This window comes from Cryptomeria japonica, chromosome 6, assembly GCF_030272615.1.
Source record: "Cryptomeria japonica chromosome 6, Sugi_1.0, whole genome shotgun sequence".
In the NCBI taxonomy this organism is placed as follows: domain Eukaryota; kingdom Viridiplantae; phylum Streptophyta; class Pinopsida; order Cupressales; family Cupressaceae; genus Cryptomeria; species Cryptomeria japonica.
Genome location: NC_081410.1, coordinates 416,254,011 through 416,270,511, shown reverse-complemented (window position 1 = coordinate 416,270,511; position 16,501 = coordinate 416,254,011). Strand labels below are relative to the sequence as shown.

General features: G+C 36.8%; 1 long non-coding RNA gene across 1 annotated transcript in view; it reads right to left on the bottom strand.

The window, feature by feature from the left end:
• Positions 1 to 363: 363 nt before the first annotated feature.
• The window catches only part of LOC131856021 (uncharacterized), a 23,097-nt gene continuing 6,959 nt past the window's right edge, over positions 364 to 16,501 (bottom strand). The window contains exon 3 of the long non-coding RNA XR_009358130.1: positions 364 to 480. This is a non-coding gene — a long non-coding RNA (uncharacterized LOC131856021). The remainder of the gene's footprint in view (positions 481 to 16,501) is intronic.

The window sequence follows — 16,501 nt, the reverse complement described above, 5'->3', positions numbered from 1 at the left end:
TCATATTCAATTATAAGGGGATTCACTAATCATTTTCAATGCAATTGTCAGAGGGGAAATGTTCGCATGACACCTGAATAACTAGCAGTTGCACATTTTTAATTGCATGCAACGGAAAGCCGATAGGACAGCTATGTGCGACATAGGAAGATAAAATATTGATGAGATTGCAACACATGACAAAAGCAGGAAAGCCAACATGAACACCATGTAAGTGGTATTTGAAGCTGATAAAAGAAATATATATAAAGTCAAGTGAGTTGGAACATACAAGAAGATAAAGTCGAGATAGAAGAAATTAATATGGTGTTGTTTTTTTATGCAATGTGAAGTGTACAATCATACATGGTGAAATTGTAAAAGAGTTTTTATTGTTCATAATAAAAGAGTGAAACTGTCCAAATTAATCCTATTTTTTTGAGCAACACGAGAGAAGGAAATTCCGAGGTATGTTAATTGGTGCATCAGACCGTTGGTAACCTGAAAGAAGATAGAAAATATGTAATTAGTAGAAAAATCATTAAAAATGGAAATGCACTAAAAAAGAACATGAAGTATATGATTATACATATATATGATTATGCAATAAAGTCATCAAATATGATTGGATGCAATTTTACCTTGAGAGTGGCTTTATTGTTCATTAATCAATGTTAACTCAAATTTTTTGTTGAGTATTTAGTCTATAATCTTGCACTAGTATAACTGGAGTGAGAAGAAGACTTACCTAATGACACCCAAAAGAGATTAATTTCTTGTGCTTATCTAAACTCCCTTGAGTTATATGTATGTGTGGAGCTAAAAGATGTGTTGCTACTACTTTGAGCCATTTTTCTTTCCTAGCTACATAGCCCGCACAAGGTGTTATGGTACCTCGAGGATTCCTAATTAGGCCTGCTGGAATGATGTTTGTAGCTTGCAACAAAGAAGAGCAACTTGTTTGTACAAGCATCTCATCTGTTACAATCAAAACTCAATTAACAGAGGAAGAAGTCTACCAAAATTAATTCCTTGAAAAGCACATTAACAGCTTAAGAAGGTTTTGACGATTCTATAGTAGTTTTAGATATGTAGTAGCAAAAATCTAAATCATCCACCATAGTAGTTGGTTGCATGTTGTTGACAAATTCTCCATAGCTGTTGTCCTCAAAGGCTACACATTGTAGATTTTGCTTGTCGATAAAATGTCTTGATTAAAGTCGATAGAACAGCAAGAGAGTTAATTTCATTAATACTTGGGTAAACCAGCTGTCGAAGACAAAGCTAGATAGTCTTTATAGGTTTCGTGATATCAACATCCATTCAATTAGTAATTTTTTTGACTGAATCATTGCTTTGAAAATATCATTTGAACACTATTGTTCACAGTTTTTTTATGATGAAGTTAATACTCACCGTAACAGGTAAAAGTTGTCCATTTCACTAATATAAACCATCTAAATGGCAGCACGACTATATACAGAGCTTGACATATTAAAATCACAACAAAAAGGTAAATATATAAGGTAGCTGAAGAGTCTTGCAATTTATCTGTAACGTACAGACTCAAGATCGAATAAAGAACTAATTCAATGGACTATAGTCTAGCCATTAGGGAAAGCAATTGACATGATGATAATGAGGTTTCAACATGACTGTTATGTTGTCCATCAGAGATGCATATTTTGTTATAATAGTATCACTTCAAACGTGACCTGTAAGTCAAATGACATGAATTTGATACTATATAAGCAAGAAGCACATTTATTATGGAAGACAGGTTAAAAAGGGCATGGCAGGTTTTTCTAGTAGCTTTCAGGCACTCAGCAGCAAATGTAAAATCTGTAATCTAATTATAAAAATTCCATTTAGAATTAAAAATGAATTCTATAGACATGTAGATGAAGAACAAAGAAGGGAAGATATCTGTTTTTGGTTAAACTGTTTTGCGCAATTTAAAATTAGGGTTTTGAAAAGTGAGAAACATAATCATACAAAATAACATAGCTTGAGTGTCTAAATGCTGCTCAAAATCTACCAACTACACCTTGCAGGAGCCATAAAACTTTTGAGAAAGGAATGATCTATTTTGATGGAAAATCAATTCAGATGTATACAAGACAGAGGAAGCAAGAGCACTACAAAAACCCAAATATACCTCACAATCTGTAGGAGTGTTTGTGACAGTTTGTCTTCATGGCGGTGTTGTGTCCATGGTGGTGCATCAATTCCTGAAAAACAATGAGAACACCCTACATATGGAGGAACATTTTTAGGGCTCCAAAATTCGATGTCTCAGCTACTTATGGCTGCTTTTTGGTGGGAAAGTATACAAGCCTTTATCAGTAAATACTTATTTATTAATCTAAAAGATCCAGCACAGTTTAATTAATTTCGAGAGCCATTCAATAATAGATTTCGGGAAGCACGCGTTACCAACTGGCTTAAAGTTATTTGTTGATGGAAAATGTAATTGGGAAAACTTTTTTCTAGGTGGGTGACACTTTGCCGGCAAACAAAACCTCATACTAAAAGCTGAACGTAAAAGGGCAAAGTACAGTGTATGTTCTGATGATCTGAATGAAATGGTAATCTAGAAACTAAAACCAGTAGTTAGTAATCTGATGGAATGCAATTAGCGAGCAGATAGTATAGTTGTTTAGTGACATGCTTGTTTGGAAAGAAAACAAGCTTAAGATGTTAAATTGTGAGTATGAATTACCTGTTTGGAGGGGGTAGACATTGCGGGAGGTCATAGTGCCATATCAAAGCAGTATAGTATAGGAGTTGAGAAAATACAACACCACAGGAGCCCAAATAATCTCTGCAAGCTAAAAAACCTATTACAAGGAGAAACAAGGAAGCAAATCATAGAAGGAACAAAAACACAAGAAAAATATGCTCAAAAAGAGAGAGCACAATATTCTCCAAAAATGTATTGTCAATAATAATCCTTCTTCATGCAATGAAAAGAAAGAACTCAACCTTTAATAGGTCAAGAACCCTAAAAGGGAAAACCTAGGTTTGGACATAATAATTAATTAAAATAATTAATTATATGCACCTAAAGTTAGCTTAAGTGTAAAAGAGATAAAGGGAACTTAAATAATTAAACAAATAATGTTTAATTAATCAAGTAAATACCCGAATACTCTAACACCCCCCCCCTTTAAGCTAGACTTAGGGAGAAGCTAAAACCTAGAACAGCTACTGAAAGCAATAAAGATAGGTCCCGACAACAAGGCTTGATCAGGTACCCAAATACAATGAAATCTCTATGAACTGGAGAAATAGAGAAAACCATGTGGGAACAAAACTCTACTCCAAAAGGAGATAAAAAGAATACCACTGAAGCATGAAGAACCTACAAACTCTATCGAAGAATAACTACTAATCTAAAGAACCTCCACTGAAATAGAACATGACCAGGTAGAGAAGACTGTAATCTGCATGAGTGCCCTCAAATGGCACTACTCAAATCAAATGGCAAACAAGGAAAACACTAAAATCGAAGATACAGATGGCATGAGAAACCAAAGCCTAAAGAGTTGATCAATCGAACCATGAAAGCATTAGAACCAACAAGATAAACCTCCCCATAATGCGAAAGTGGGAGAGGGACAAGAACACTGAAAAAGGACATCAAAGGTGTTGAGAAAAGTACATAGTGTCGTGGAAGGAACACTCACTTGACACACATCATGAGGTGAATGTTGTGGAAAGAGCACTCATTTCACAAAGGAAGATGGCAAACAAGGCAAACATCAACCCCCTCATGGCACTTTATAAGTAGTGCATGTACAATAAGGCACAAGATATGCAAGATTCCAAGTAAACAATGCATGGTTGCACTTTATCTTAGTGTGTTTGCATAAATACAAGCTACAATGATAAGAAGGTTGGAAATAGAAACGTGAACCAAAATAGAGACATCCTACTCAGAGAAGAGATCCCAGGACCTGAAACAACCACGATATCCACCAGAGTGCTAAAAAGAAAAAAAACTGAATAAAATATGCATGGAAAAGAATCTGGAAATAAAACTTAGATGGCTGGAAAGTACATAGCACACGCTTTCTAAAAATATAAAGTTTTCAAAAAATGAAGGTCGGATGTTCATTCTATGGCTCCTAGAGTGCAAAAACAAAACCTCACTTTGACTGGAAAAAAACATAGTCAAACAACAAAATTGGAAAAAATTACCAACACCATAAGGTCCAGCTCGGAACCATCTTTCTGAAGCCTATTCATTTTTAAAAAAATGACTCCGTATGCCCAAGATAGAACCAAAAAACCAAACTTCCCCTGAAAGAGGCCAAAAAAGGAGGTTTGGTGGTTGGGCGGTGCTCTAGTGGCCAGTGGGTGGCGCTCTGATGGTGGCCTGGTGGTGGGCCGGTGGCTGGGAGGAGCTCCGGTGGTGAGCTCAAGTAGAGTGGTGCTCTCGTACAGAGCAGAGCCATTGGGTGGTGCAGCAGCAGCACGTTTGGGCGGAGTGGGGGCCGTTGGGGCGGTGGGCCGAAGGTGCAGAGGGTTCTGACGACGGCGGGAGCTGCTAGGCGGCAAGGAGGCCAGGCAGCGATGGGGGGTCAGGTAGTGAGGGCTGCAGGTGGTAGCCGGGGAGCAGAGCACTGCGGCGGGTGGCGAGTGGAGCACGGCGGCGGGCGGCGAGCGGAGCACTGCGGCGGAGCGACGACCGACAGGGCCAGGGAGCCGACAGGGAGCCGCGAGGGCCGAGGAAGCCGAAGGCTGAGGGCCAGCAGGGAGCCATGGGGGCCGAAAAGAGTCGAAGGATGACAACACAGGGCCCGAGGTAGGGGCAACAACAAGGATCCATATAGACACCTGCAGGGGCCTCACGGTACCCTGCATACCGTGGGAACCCCCAAAAATCTTTCCAAAATTTTAAAAAAGAAAAACCTAATCGCCTTTTTGTTTTTTTTGATGATTTTTTTTTTTTAAATAATCAAAATCCGGCCTGCATGCCATAAAAAGGTAAATTTTTTTTTTTTGAATTTTTCTCAAACTGCATGCTAGGGCCGTACGATCTGGATCTGGAGAAAACATACTCCCAGAGGCTCAGGAACCAAAATAGGTCAAATTTTATATGACCATAGGGGTTTTCGGGCTTTCTAAGCACGATGGTGATGTCTGTTTAGGCCCAAAGTGTTCAATAAAAAAAGTTCAAACCCTAGGTACATAAAAAAACCCTAAAACCCCAGATCTACTTCCAAAGCAAAAATTCTCAAAACAAGAAAAAATAGCTGCAGATCTGAAGCTCTGATACCATATAGGAGTTGAGAAAATACAACACCATAGGAGCCCAAATAATCTCTGCAAGCTGAGAAACCTATTACAAGGAGAAGCAAGGAAGCAAATCACAGAAGGAACAAAAACATAGGAAAAATATGCTCAAAAAGAGAAAGCACAATATTCTCCAAAAATGTATTGTCAATAATAATCCTTCTTCATACAATGAAAAGAAAGAACTCAACCTTTAATAGGTCAAGAAACCCTAAAAGAGAAAAACTAGGTTTGCACATAATAATTAATTAAAATAATTAATTATATGCACCTAAAGTTAGCTTAAGTGTAAAAGAGATAAAGGGAACTTAAATAATTAAACAAATAATGTTTAATTAATCAAGTAAATACCGGAATACTCTAACATGTAGAATATAGCGATTCCAATTGCATGATGGGTAAAGTTTGGATGGTGGGAGGTCTGCATCTGTAATCTGCAATAGAATTAATAAAGAGATGAGAAGCCACTTAAGTGGAAATGTAATCAATATGGTAAATACTATCAATATGTATTAATTTTTTTTAATATCAATGATGTGTGAGGAGCTAGAGAATGCTATTTTAAGAGAATTGCGAGAAGTGAAACTGGGTTTTGAATTTTTGTTGTGTCCGTAACTTGTATGGCGTTTGGAAATCTGGAAAGAACACACAAGAATTAAAAGATTGACAGAGTTAGGGGTTGTGCACGAGGAAATCTGGTAAATAAATTATATTTTAGTTATCTAGTTTGACAAAGTTTGGAGAACTTACATTGGAGGTGCGACATGGGCACTTGTGTAATAGCACTAGAGAATGCAGAATGGTTTGTGGTGAATGTGAAGCATCTGATGGAAAAACTATTTATTTTGTGGCCATAAAGAATTGAAATGTGTATATGTGGAAAGCAACCTGCAGAGCCAGGGGAATTGCAAAAATGATGAATATGTTAGTATGTGAAATGATATTTCAATGTAAATAGCATACTAAGAAATGGGAAAAATTTAAAGTGGGAATTGCGATATATTAATTTTGGAATTTGTGTACCTGTGTAATAGAAGTGGAGAAGATAGAATGGTTGTTGTTGAATATCAACCATTTGGTTGGTGAAGGTACGAAGGCCAAAGCATGGCTGCAAGCATTTCATAGCTGTAGATTGCAATCTAGCGATGTACTTGTGAGGGCTGAGAGTTGTTGTAAGCGATTTTCTTCCTTCTTTCTTATGGTGGTAAAAGCACTTTTCTGCATTTTTGCATACCTTTCAAATGAGAAAGGTGGATGAATGTGTATTCCATCAATTGATTTGACCCTCGAGATAGTTGTAAATGTCAGGCCTTGCTTTTCAGTGTCGCCTATGTCTATTGTAGCTTTATCTAATGTAAGGCCTTGAGATTTGTGAATAGTTATTGCCCAAGCGGTTGTCAATGGAATTTGTGTACACCTGCCTCGGGCAATGGGAGCAATGGGTATGTCATTTGGATGTAATGGATCCCATGGAGGGCCTTTATAATTCTGAAAGCGGACAATAACAAACTTTGGCAAGTTTGGTGGTTTGGTATTTGGTTCATAGATAATGTTTTTAACAAGGCCAATGGAACCATTCACAAGGCCAACTTCAATCCATAAGTTAGCTAGCAACATCACTTGCTGATTTTCACATAATAGCAGCTCCAATGGTAACTGTTTATTGTTATCATATTCAGTATTAGTTTGTTGTGCAATATGTGCAATATTGAGAGCAATGGGCAAATTTAATGCCTTCAACATTTTTTTGTTGTGCAGCATTGTCGAGCTATTTGTTGCAAACAAATGGATTGATGAGTTGAATTCTTTTTGCTGCAAAAGGGTGAAATTTGTATTTGTTTGGTTCATTAACATTTGCCAATCATGCTTGTTAGGCTAGGCATCTCTTATGTTTTGGAGCATGCTTCTAAATTGTTGTTGTTTAACAGAGGTACCTTGTTGGCAGAAAATTGTATGCAATGTCACAACTGTTGTAAATGATCGCCACAAGTTAAGAGCTGTAGAGTGCGAAGCATAAGCTGGTTTGTCCATCACAGGCAAGAGCTGACCAAGGTCACCTACAAGGATTATGGAGAGTCCACCAAAGGGTTCATATTGTTTATCAGGGAATGCTTGGCGGAGGCAACTGTCAATCTTCAATAGCAATTTAGGACCCAAGAAGCTCATTTCATCTATTAGAAGATATTTAAGATGCCTAAAATTCTCTTGGAAGGTAAACAATGCTTGCCCTATCAAAGGATGCATTTCTTTTATAGGAATTTGTAGGTCGGCATGAATAGTTGTTCCTTGAATATTATAAGCAACAACACCTATAGGTGCAAGAACTAATAATGTGTTTGTCTTATTGGTTTCAGAGATATTCAACTATTGTTTGATGCAATCTATCAAGAATGATTTGCTTGTTCCTGTTGTTCCTTGAATAATAATTCAGAGAGGTTGGGCTGCAGTTTGTTGAGATTGGTGATGTATAATTATGTGAAGTGCAAGGTTTTGCTCAGATGAGAGATGGGTTTTGTCATTGATTATGGGCAAGGCTTGGTTTGAAGGAGGTTGAAATTGTAATTTTGCTGCAAATATGAATTAGACAGTAGTAGACTGTAATTGTTGATTTGGAATATCCGTGGGCCAGGAGTAGCTCAAATCATAGTCACGCCGCCCTAACAGTTGTAGTTCATCTATGGTAAATTTATTTGTTGGACCCATCTGAGATAGGAATTCCCATTCAAATAGATTTGAGTGTTCTTCATGTTGAGAATCATTAGTGTCACTATCATCTGTATCTTGAGGTGGTGGAGCCAATAGGATGTTGCAACCACTTAACTGAACATAGCCAGCAGAATTGAAGAGTTTCCAATTGTGTATAACCTGATCTTTGGAAGTGCCTATATTTGATGGTATGTCACAGAATGGTTTGTACAGCAAGAGTTCAGACCAACAAAAAATCTCAAATTCATCACTGTCTTCAATGGGTGGGGGGGGGGGGGGGGGGCAGTGAAGTTCGGATATACATTTACTATTGCTTTTTTCTCTCGAAGTAGCCATTTTGTTTTTTTTCGCTGTGGCATATATGAAAACTCCTGTGCAAATTGCAAGAGAGTTGTTATATTCAATTGAGAAGGGAATTGCATGTAAGCATGGATATAACTTGTTGATAGGTTTGTTTCATGATTTGATTTTGTGATACGATGTAGTGCCTTCCTACTAATATTATGAGATATAAATTGTCGGCTACAGGTAATGAGTGGCAATTTCTGCAACATATGACAAGTCTCTTGTGCGCTGATATCATGGTCTGCTATTATCCCTATCATAAATTTTTGGTATGTTGATAAGACAATATCTTCAGAAGTAGTTGCATTTACAATAGTTTTTAGCATTTCAATATAAGATTCTGATTTCTTTTCAGATTTTGAAGCATACTTTGAAATGTATTGTAAGATGGTTTTTCTTGAAGTAATAGGTTGGCAATCAATGTTAGCCCGCCATATTGAAAGCATGCAAGGGCTATGAATATTCAAGTGGTCATCATTCCTTGCAGGTGCATAACATGGTTTATTGTCACTATCAATTGTTAATGTAGATGTTTGTTGTTCAGGCCATGGAGATCTGTAACGACATTGCAATAAATGGCCTTTTTTCCTGAGACATGTATTTTGTGTGCATTTTGTGTGTCTCTCCAAAGTATTTACCAATGCTTCATAATCGATTGTCGGGGACATTGAGAATATCTTTGCAATATCAGCCAAGCATGACTCATCTATTGTAGTGTAGGAAACTGTATTATTTTGGTCAGCTTTGGTATGAGGGTTCCAAGCAGAAACGTACGTGTCAAAGAATGTTTTATCCATATGGACTTCATTGTCATTTTTCCACTCAATGATGTCCATGTTTGGTGCACCAAGAAGCCATGGAAATCCATGAATATGTGCTAAGTCACGATGTTGCCATTCATATCTATACCAAAGGTCTTTTGCTTTGAATAATTTTTGAATAATTTCTTCATGAAATATTGTAAACGTGTTGTGCAAGTACAAGGCTATTATGTGTGGATTGCGAATTACATTCTCCACTAGTTGTTTTCTTGTGGTTTCTATTTCTTTGTCTTTATCGTCATTGAATATGGTATGCAAGTCAGGCCATTTAGTATCAACCGAGCTCAATCTGAAAAAAAGGGTTGGGGTACCCAATTGGGAGATCATAGTTGTGAGCTCCTTTCTAGATTTATTCCAATATGATCTAGTGCCTCTTAGAGTTGTGCCAAAGCAGAGGAGTTGTTTCGGCAACTGGTCATCTGGCATGCTCTGCAAACAGTCATGCAATGCCTGTAAATTGCTTGGGAAGGCCTCTTCTATATTAGTTCTAATAAAGACAGCTGCAGATTGATGTGAATGGTGGCACATAATGAGATTATAAATGAAATAGCAGAACCTGACATGCTGACCAAAACTTTGGTCGAAGTATCTTATCAAGTGGAGTGCACATTCATGTAAATGAACATGTTTGGTACATGGCTGGAGTGGGAGGGCAATACCAGTTGGAAAGAGTGCTGCAAAAGCCATAGGCAACAAACCTTCAATGTTATATTCATTTATCGGGGAGGAGCTTATTTGAGGCCAAGGCAAAAAATTCTTTTCAGCAGTATGTAGTTGCAATGTGTCTTTAATGGCCTCCAACTCATGAGTTGTACCGGGCATTATTGGGATGAAGGATGATGAAATGTTTGTGGCAAATGGATCTGCAGGGTCGGAATAATCTGTTGTTGGAGGAACAACTACTTCATTGTCAATGCCTTGCAACATATTCAACATAGCTGAAACATCTATTGTAACATCAGGAAGCAAGTTCAAAGCATCAAAATCAATGATAACGTCCTTGTAGTATTGGTCATGTTGGATTTTAAATGTCAATGCATCCATAACATGGAATTTATTGACATAGCAGTCATATTTATTTCCTTGTATATTGGTTCTTTGGATTATGAGGACTTCCAAATCCTACAATTGTCGGGGCAATTTCTTTGCAATTTCAGAGATGTCTTGAGGGAAACTTATCGTGTGACCAAAGTATTTGTATTGGCTGCCTCTTGCGTGAGTGACTTGCAAAACAAGAGATACGCGAGCAATAAGCATCTCCTCTACTTGGGTAAGCTTCTTTAAGACAAGGGGTTGTTCACCTGGGTCTAAGTTATTTGTTGAAGAGAAACGATGAATGCCTCTTTCAGAAAAGCATCTGGAGTAGACAATTGTTGGGTGACATTTGCGAACAAGCATCCCAATATATCTTTCTTTACATATACTACATGTTTGAAGTGTCGACAATGAATCAATGTGAGTATGAAAGGTCTTTAATGCTTGAATGTATTCTACAGAAGAGAAACAATTTATTGTAGATTGTTGTGGATTTGTATTCTGCAATATTGTATGCTAGTAGATAGAGTGGCTTTCTTGTGGTGGAGTTGTTTTATTGATTTTTGTGGAATGCAAGGAAGTTTGTTGGAATGTGGCTGAAGCAGCACTGGGTATGACATTGTGTATATGAAAATTTTTCCATCTAGTAGAACTATTGGCGGTGTGTTTATTGCATTGGTTGCAGATGAGGCTTGCAAAGGGATGAGATTTTGATAGTTGAGGCAGGCTAGCCGACGTCTTTTTGAAATATCCTCCTTGTGTTTTGAGTAGTAACAATGATTTTGTTGACTTCTTTTAGCTTTCTTTAGATTGAATTTTTCTTTAGCGGCCTGCATTATTATCACATACATTTTGAATGGGCAGAGTATATTAGATTTTTAATGGTGATTTAAGAATGAGAATATCAGATCCGTACACATACGTATAAAGCAGCAGATAGTATGGAAGGAAGGTATATTTGTATGTACATATAGGTATTTGTATGTGTATGAAATAATGCAGACATGGAAATGGATATGGGGTTCTATGGCACATTGTAACAATGGCTATCTGTATATATTTCAAGCAGTATATATCAAGATGGCAGGTTTTTTTACATATTGGTGGAGTCGGGGTGAATCAAAAAGTGCCTATTTTGACCATGCATCGAGAAACAAGGGAAATAACAGGTCTATTGAACATAGCATGAGATGTACAGTGGATGATATGTGTGTGCTTAAACAAGCTCCAAATGGCAAAACCCCAATTCCCTGCCAATGGTTCTCCACCCTCCACCACCATTTGAAGCAAATGCTTGATTGCATACACACACACACACACATACAGAGATACACACATATATATATATGCATACAAACATATATATGCATGTATGTTTGAATGTATAAATGAGTGTATGTATGTATCTTTGATTTAGAATTGAATTGAATAGAAGGGAGTTGGGCATGTCGGCAAAATGCACAATGTTGAAGAATCACCTTTGGTGGTGTGTGAGTGTTAGACACACAGAGATATGTGTGTGTGTGTGTGTGCATGTGTGCGTGTGTTTTGTTTTGTGTGCTTAAATAGTAACAGGTCTATTGAACATAGTATGAGATGTACAATGGACAATATGTGTGTGCTTAAACAAGCTTCAAATGGTAGAACCCTAATTCTCTGCCAATGGTTCTCCACCCTACACCATCGTTTGAAGCAAATGCTCGATTGCATACACACACACATACACATATAGAGATACACACATATATATGCATACAAACATATATATGCATGTACGTTTGAATGTATAAATGAGTGTATGTATGTATCTTTGATTTAGAATTGAATTGAATAGAAGGGAGTTGGGCATGTTGGCAAAATGGAAAATGTTGAAGAATCACCTTTGGTGGTGTGTGTGTGTGTGTGTGTGTGTGTGTGTGAGTGCATGCATGTGTGTGTGTGTGTGTGTGTGTGTGTGTGTGTGAGTGCATGCATGTGTGTGTGTGTGTTTTGTTTTGTGTGCTTAAATAGGCCCCGGACAGTAGAACCCCAATTCCTTGCCAATGGTTCTCCACCCTCCACCTCCAAGCAGAGCATAATTTGGATTTCATACACAGACACATACACATACAGAAATACAGACATATACACATATATATAAATATATTTATGTATGTGTGTCTAAATGCATATATAAATGTATGTATGTATGTTTGATTCACAGTTGGTTTAGATAGAAGGAAATTGTGCATGTTGGCAAAATACACAATGCTAAAGAATCACCTTTGGTGGGGTGTGATTGTGCAATCATATATATATATATATATATATATATATATATATATATATATATATATATATATATATATATATATATATATATATATATATATATATATATATATATATATATATATATATATGTGTATGTGTATATATATATATATATGTACACATGTATGTGTATATGTGTGTGTGTGTGTATGTGCTTGTATGTGTGTGTGTGTGTGTGTGTATATATGTCTCTGTGTGTGTGTGTGTTTGATGTGCTCAAATAGGCTCCAAATGGTAGAACCCCAATTCCCTGCTAATGATTCTCCACCCTCCACCATTGGTTGGAGAAAATGTTGGGGTGCATACGTAACTCATACACCCATAGACATACATAGATATATACATGTAAATAAACATATATATATGTATGTATGTTTGAATGTATAAATGAATGTATGTATGCATGCATGATTTACAATTGGATTGAACAGAAAGGAATTGTGTATGGTAGGCAAAATCCCAACGGCGAAGGATTACCTTTTTGTCAGTTTGTGAATGCGTTACAGCGAGAATGCCCAAGGATGAAGAACAACTTTCAGCAGGCTGTGAATGTGTGTATATATATGTATGTATATATTTATGTGTGTATATATATATATATATATACACATACATATATATATGTGCATGTGTGTGTGTGTATGTGTGTGTGTATACATATATGTGTGTGTGTATGTATGTATGTATGTATGTGTGTATGTCATTATGCCTCTATGTATGATTGTATCTGTGTATGTATATGTGTGTGTGTGGGTGTTTGAGTGTGAGTGTGCATGTCTGTATGTATGTTTGTATGCATGTAAGCATGTATGTATATAACTACACATGTACAAACATACAAAGACACATACAGACATGCAGACATATATGGGTATAGCTATTTACATATGTGCACACACACACACACAAATATAAATACGCAGAAGAATATAAATATATACACACAAGCATACATAATCACAAACACATGTACATGTATGTACAAATTATTGCATTGGTGTGAAGCTATGAGGGTTTTTTACGTTAAAGTGGCATATAGAAAATGTAAAGAGGCAGGGCAGCAAAGAAGTTTGCATTTGGAAGAATTTTTTGTGTAGGCAAAGGCAAAAATTGTAGTTGGTTGTTTTGTTATGTGAGGGCAGTGAATGAATACCATAGAAGTGTATATAGTAGCATATGTGTTTGCAAACACCAAAAAGTGAAAGGGTTGATGTAGGTGTAGAGATTGATGTATATTGTTATGATGGTTTAAAGGATGAGATGTTATTATAGTGGTTCATTTTGTGATAGGTAAAGCCATCTGGTATATATACAGAATCTGGTATAAATTACTATAAACAAAATTAAGTATAGTTGAACATGTTCGAGACTTTGCAAGCAGGGACACAACAAGTATATATATGTCTTTAGAGTGGAAATGGGTGATAACATATAGTCTGTTTTTTTTGCAACATATCATAAATATTAATGTATCAATCAATAATATTTGAAAAACATAGAAGCTAAATCAGAACATAAGGACAGAAAGGAACATAACACCAAAGGGATGAGATAGGCAGAAGCAAGCAAAAGTGTGTTAATATATAGTCAATCAAAATTAGAAACAAGCATTGGAGCAGCACATAAGGAAATACAAAATCGTAAAGTTTGCCATAGCCAAGAGCACATGAGTTTCGACAATGCTTATATAGTCAACCTTTGATAATATTGTATTGTTTTCCTAAGCTGGGGAAAAGTAGTGCGTGGGTATCTAAACATCAAATACTCGAAGCCATATGAAAAGGGTCCAAACTAATCGGTATGGAATTCTGCAGCTGCACTCATCCGAGCAATGTCTGCAAGCAAAAGAGCACATTCACCTTGAAAATCAATAGGCATTGCTTTGGTGATTGCCGTTTTCAGTCTATTCTGCGAGTTGTAGTTCTCTGTTGTAACAGAGAGAGTGAAAACAAAGGTGGATAAGAGGACATTCTTGGTAATAGATTGAGGAGTTCTGTTTGCAGCCAAATCATACTGCAACATGTAAAGTTCTTTGGCTGACATGCCTAGCAAATTTGTGCCAACTTAATCAAAGGCAGTACCCCAAAGAGAGCCTGTATGGTCTTGAAGCACGATCTGCAATAAGTATTTGTAATTGCATTCTGGCAGTTGAGTTTGGCATCTATAACAGAACCATACATTGTCATTTTGTTGGATGCATTTTTTTTTACACTCTTTGTTGTTAAATTGCAAAGGGTAGGCTGGATAGCAAAAGGAATTAGTTTTTATGATTCTAACAATAGCTCTAATAGTGGTTTCAACTGTTTGAGAGAGGACAGTCATTTGTTCCAAGATAGATGCGATTGTCATCCTGCTATATTGGGAGTTTAGTTGACCAACAATACAAGAGAGTGGCAAAAGGTTAGCTGGAATGTTCCCTCTTGAGATAAGTGCATCTGCCTCTAGTGTAGAAGGATTTATTTTCAGAGTGGTTGTTGTGGTTGTGTTGATCACCTTTCCATTGAAATAGCCAACACGAGCATTAGTGACCTCAAAGACAACAACTGTTTGAGCCACATGCATATTCTTGAGATCTTCACCTAATTGTTCCCAGGCCACCCCCCATAAATTAACATCAATAGTAAAAGTCGACATATCATTTATTTTGACAACCCTTTTTTTCACTTTGCTTCCATCTTTTCTAGATATTACTGTAGTGTCTTTAACATCAACGACAACAACAATGACATCGACTAAAGTGTTGTTGTTGCAGTTTGTAAGTTCATTGATTGGTGTGAATCGAGAAGCATTACCTTCACCATGAATAGGTGGATCACAATGCTTTAATGTTGAATTATGGTCCAAAGTAATCTCAAGATGACTGTTAACTTTATTCCATTTTGTGTTGGCTTCCTTAATGGAACCTTTCGACAGATAATAATATGCTCCTAGTTCAACCCTATGATAATGCATCTCAGCTATATCACCAAAACACGTTATTCTAATTTCAGTACCTTCAACATCTATCATGTCAAAGTTAAACAGTTTCCCAGAGGATTTTGGTGTATTATACTGATGCATTTTCCCCTTGTTTATTACACAACCTTTTATTGCCCATTTATTTTGGAAGGGAATCAAAGCTTTTATTGGGCTGATATTATGAAAGGTTTCTTGTTGTGCAGGTGGGACGTGTATTCCAAACTTAAGGGAAAATTTAGCTATGGGAGATGGATCGCAAGCGATAATTTCTTGTTCTTTCTCTTTAAGCAGGTATCTAGGTTTTCCGAGCAATGGTGAATTTGTAAATTTGATAGCAAGCTTGAATATTATTATAACCCTGTGAAATGGGCAAAAGGAGAGGATTAAGAACCAGCATAATGTGCAATGCATCATTTCAAAAGCCAATAAATATGTATATGAACATATTGAAGAGCCTACCTCAAGTTCCAAATAGTTCTACAAGCATAAGTTGTCAATGATAGCACAGAACCTATCTTTAATGTGTCTAAAAGCAGCAGTTCACTATACTTTGGTGGTAGGATTGACAATTGCATGTGCGTACCATCAGACAAAACGAGCCTATACCGAGCATTGTCATCTTCACTATCTATCAATTTTTCAAAAGACAAAAGCTGAAGTATTGGAGATGGGACGTCATCGCTGGCATTAATGGACATGATTGCATGTGGGGTTAGTTGTATTTCTAGGTCCAGATACTACAAGGACAGCAAAGGAGAGCTAAATAGAAATAGCAAGCAATGTATATATGCATGCATGGATATGAATATGTGGAGGTTTTTTTTTTTCGTGGTGTTTTTTAGTAGATTTAGGAAAAATGGCAATATATCTAGCTATGTGTATATAGCAAAGGAAATGTGAATATGTGAGCGTACATGTGGTGATGCACAATGTTAAAGTGGAAAAGGGAAATGCATAGGTATGGAGAGATCCCACATATAGAGGACGGTGTATTGATAATTGTGTATTCATTTGCATCGATGGGCGGTTATGTTTTCTAAAAG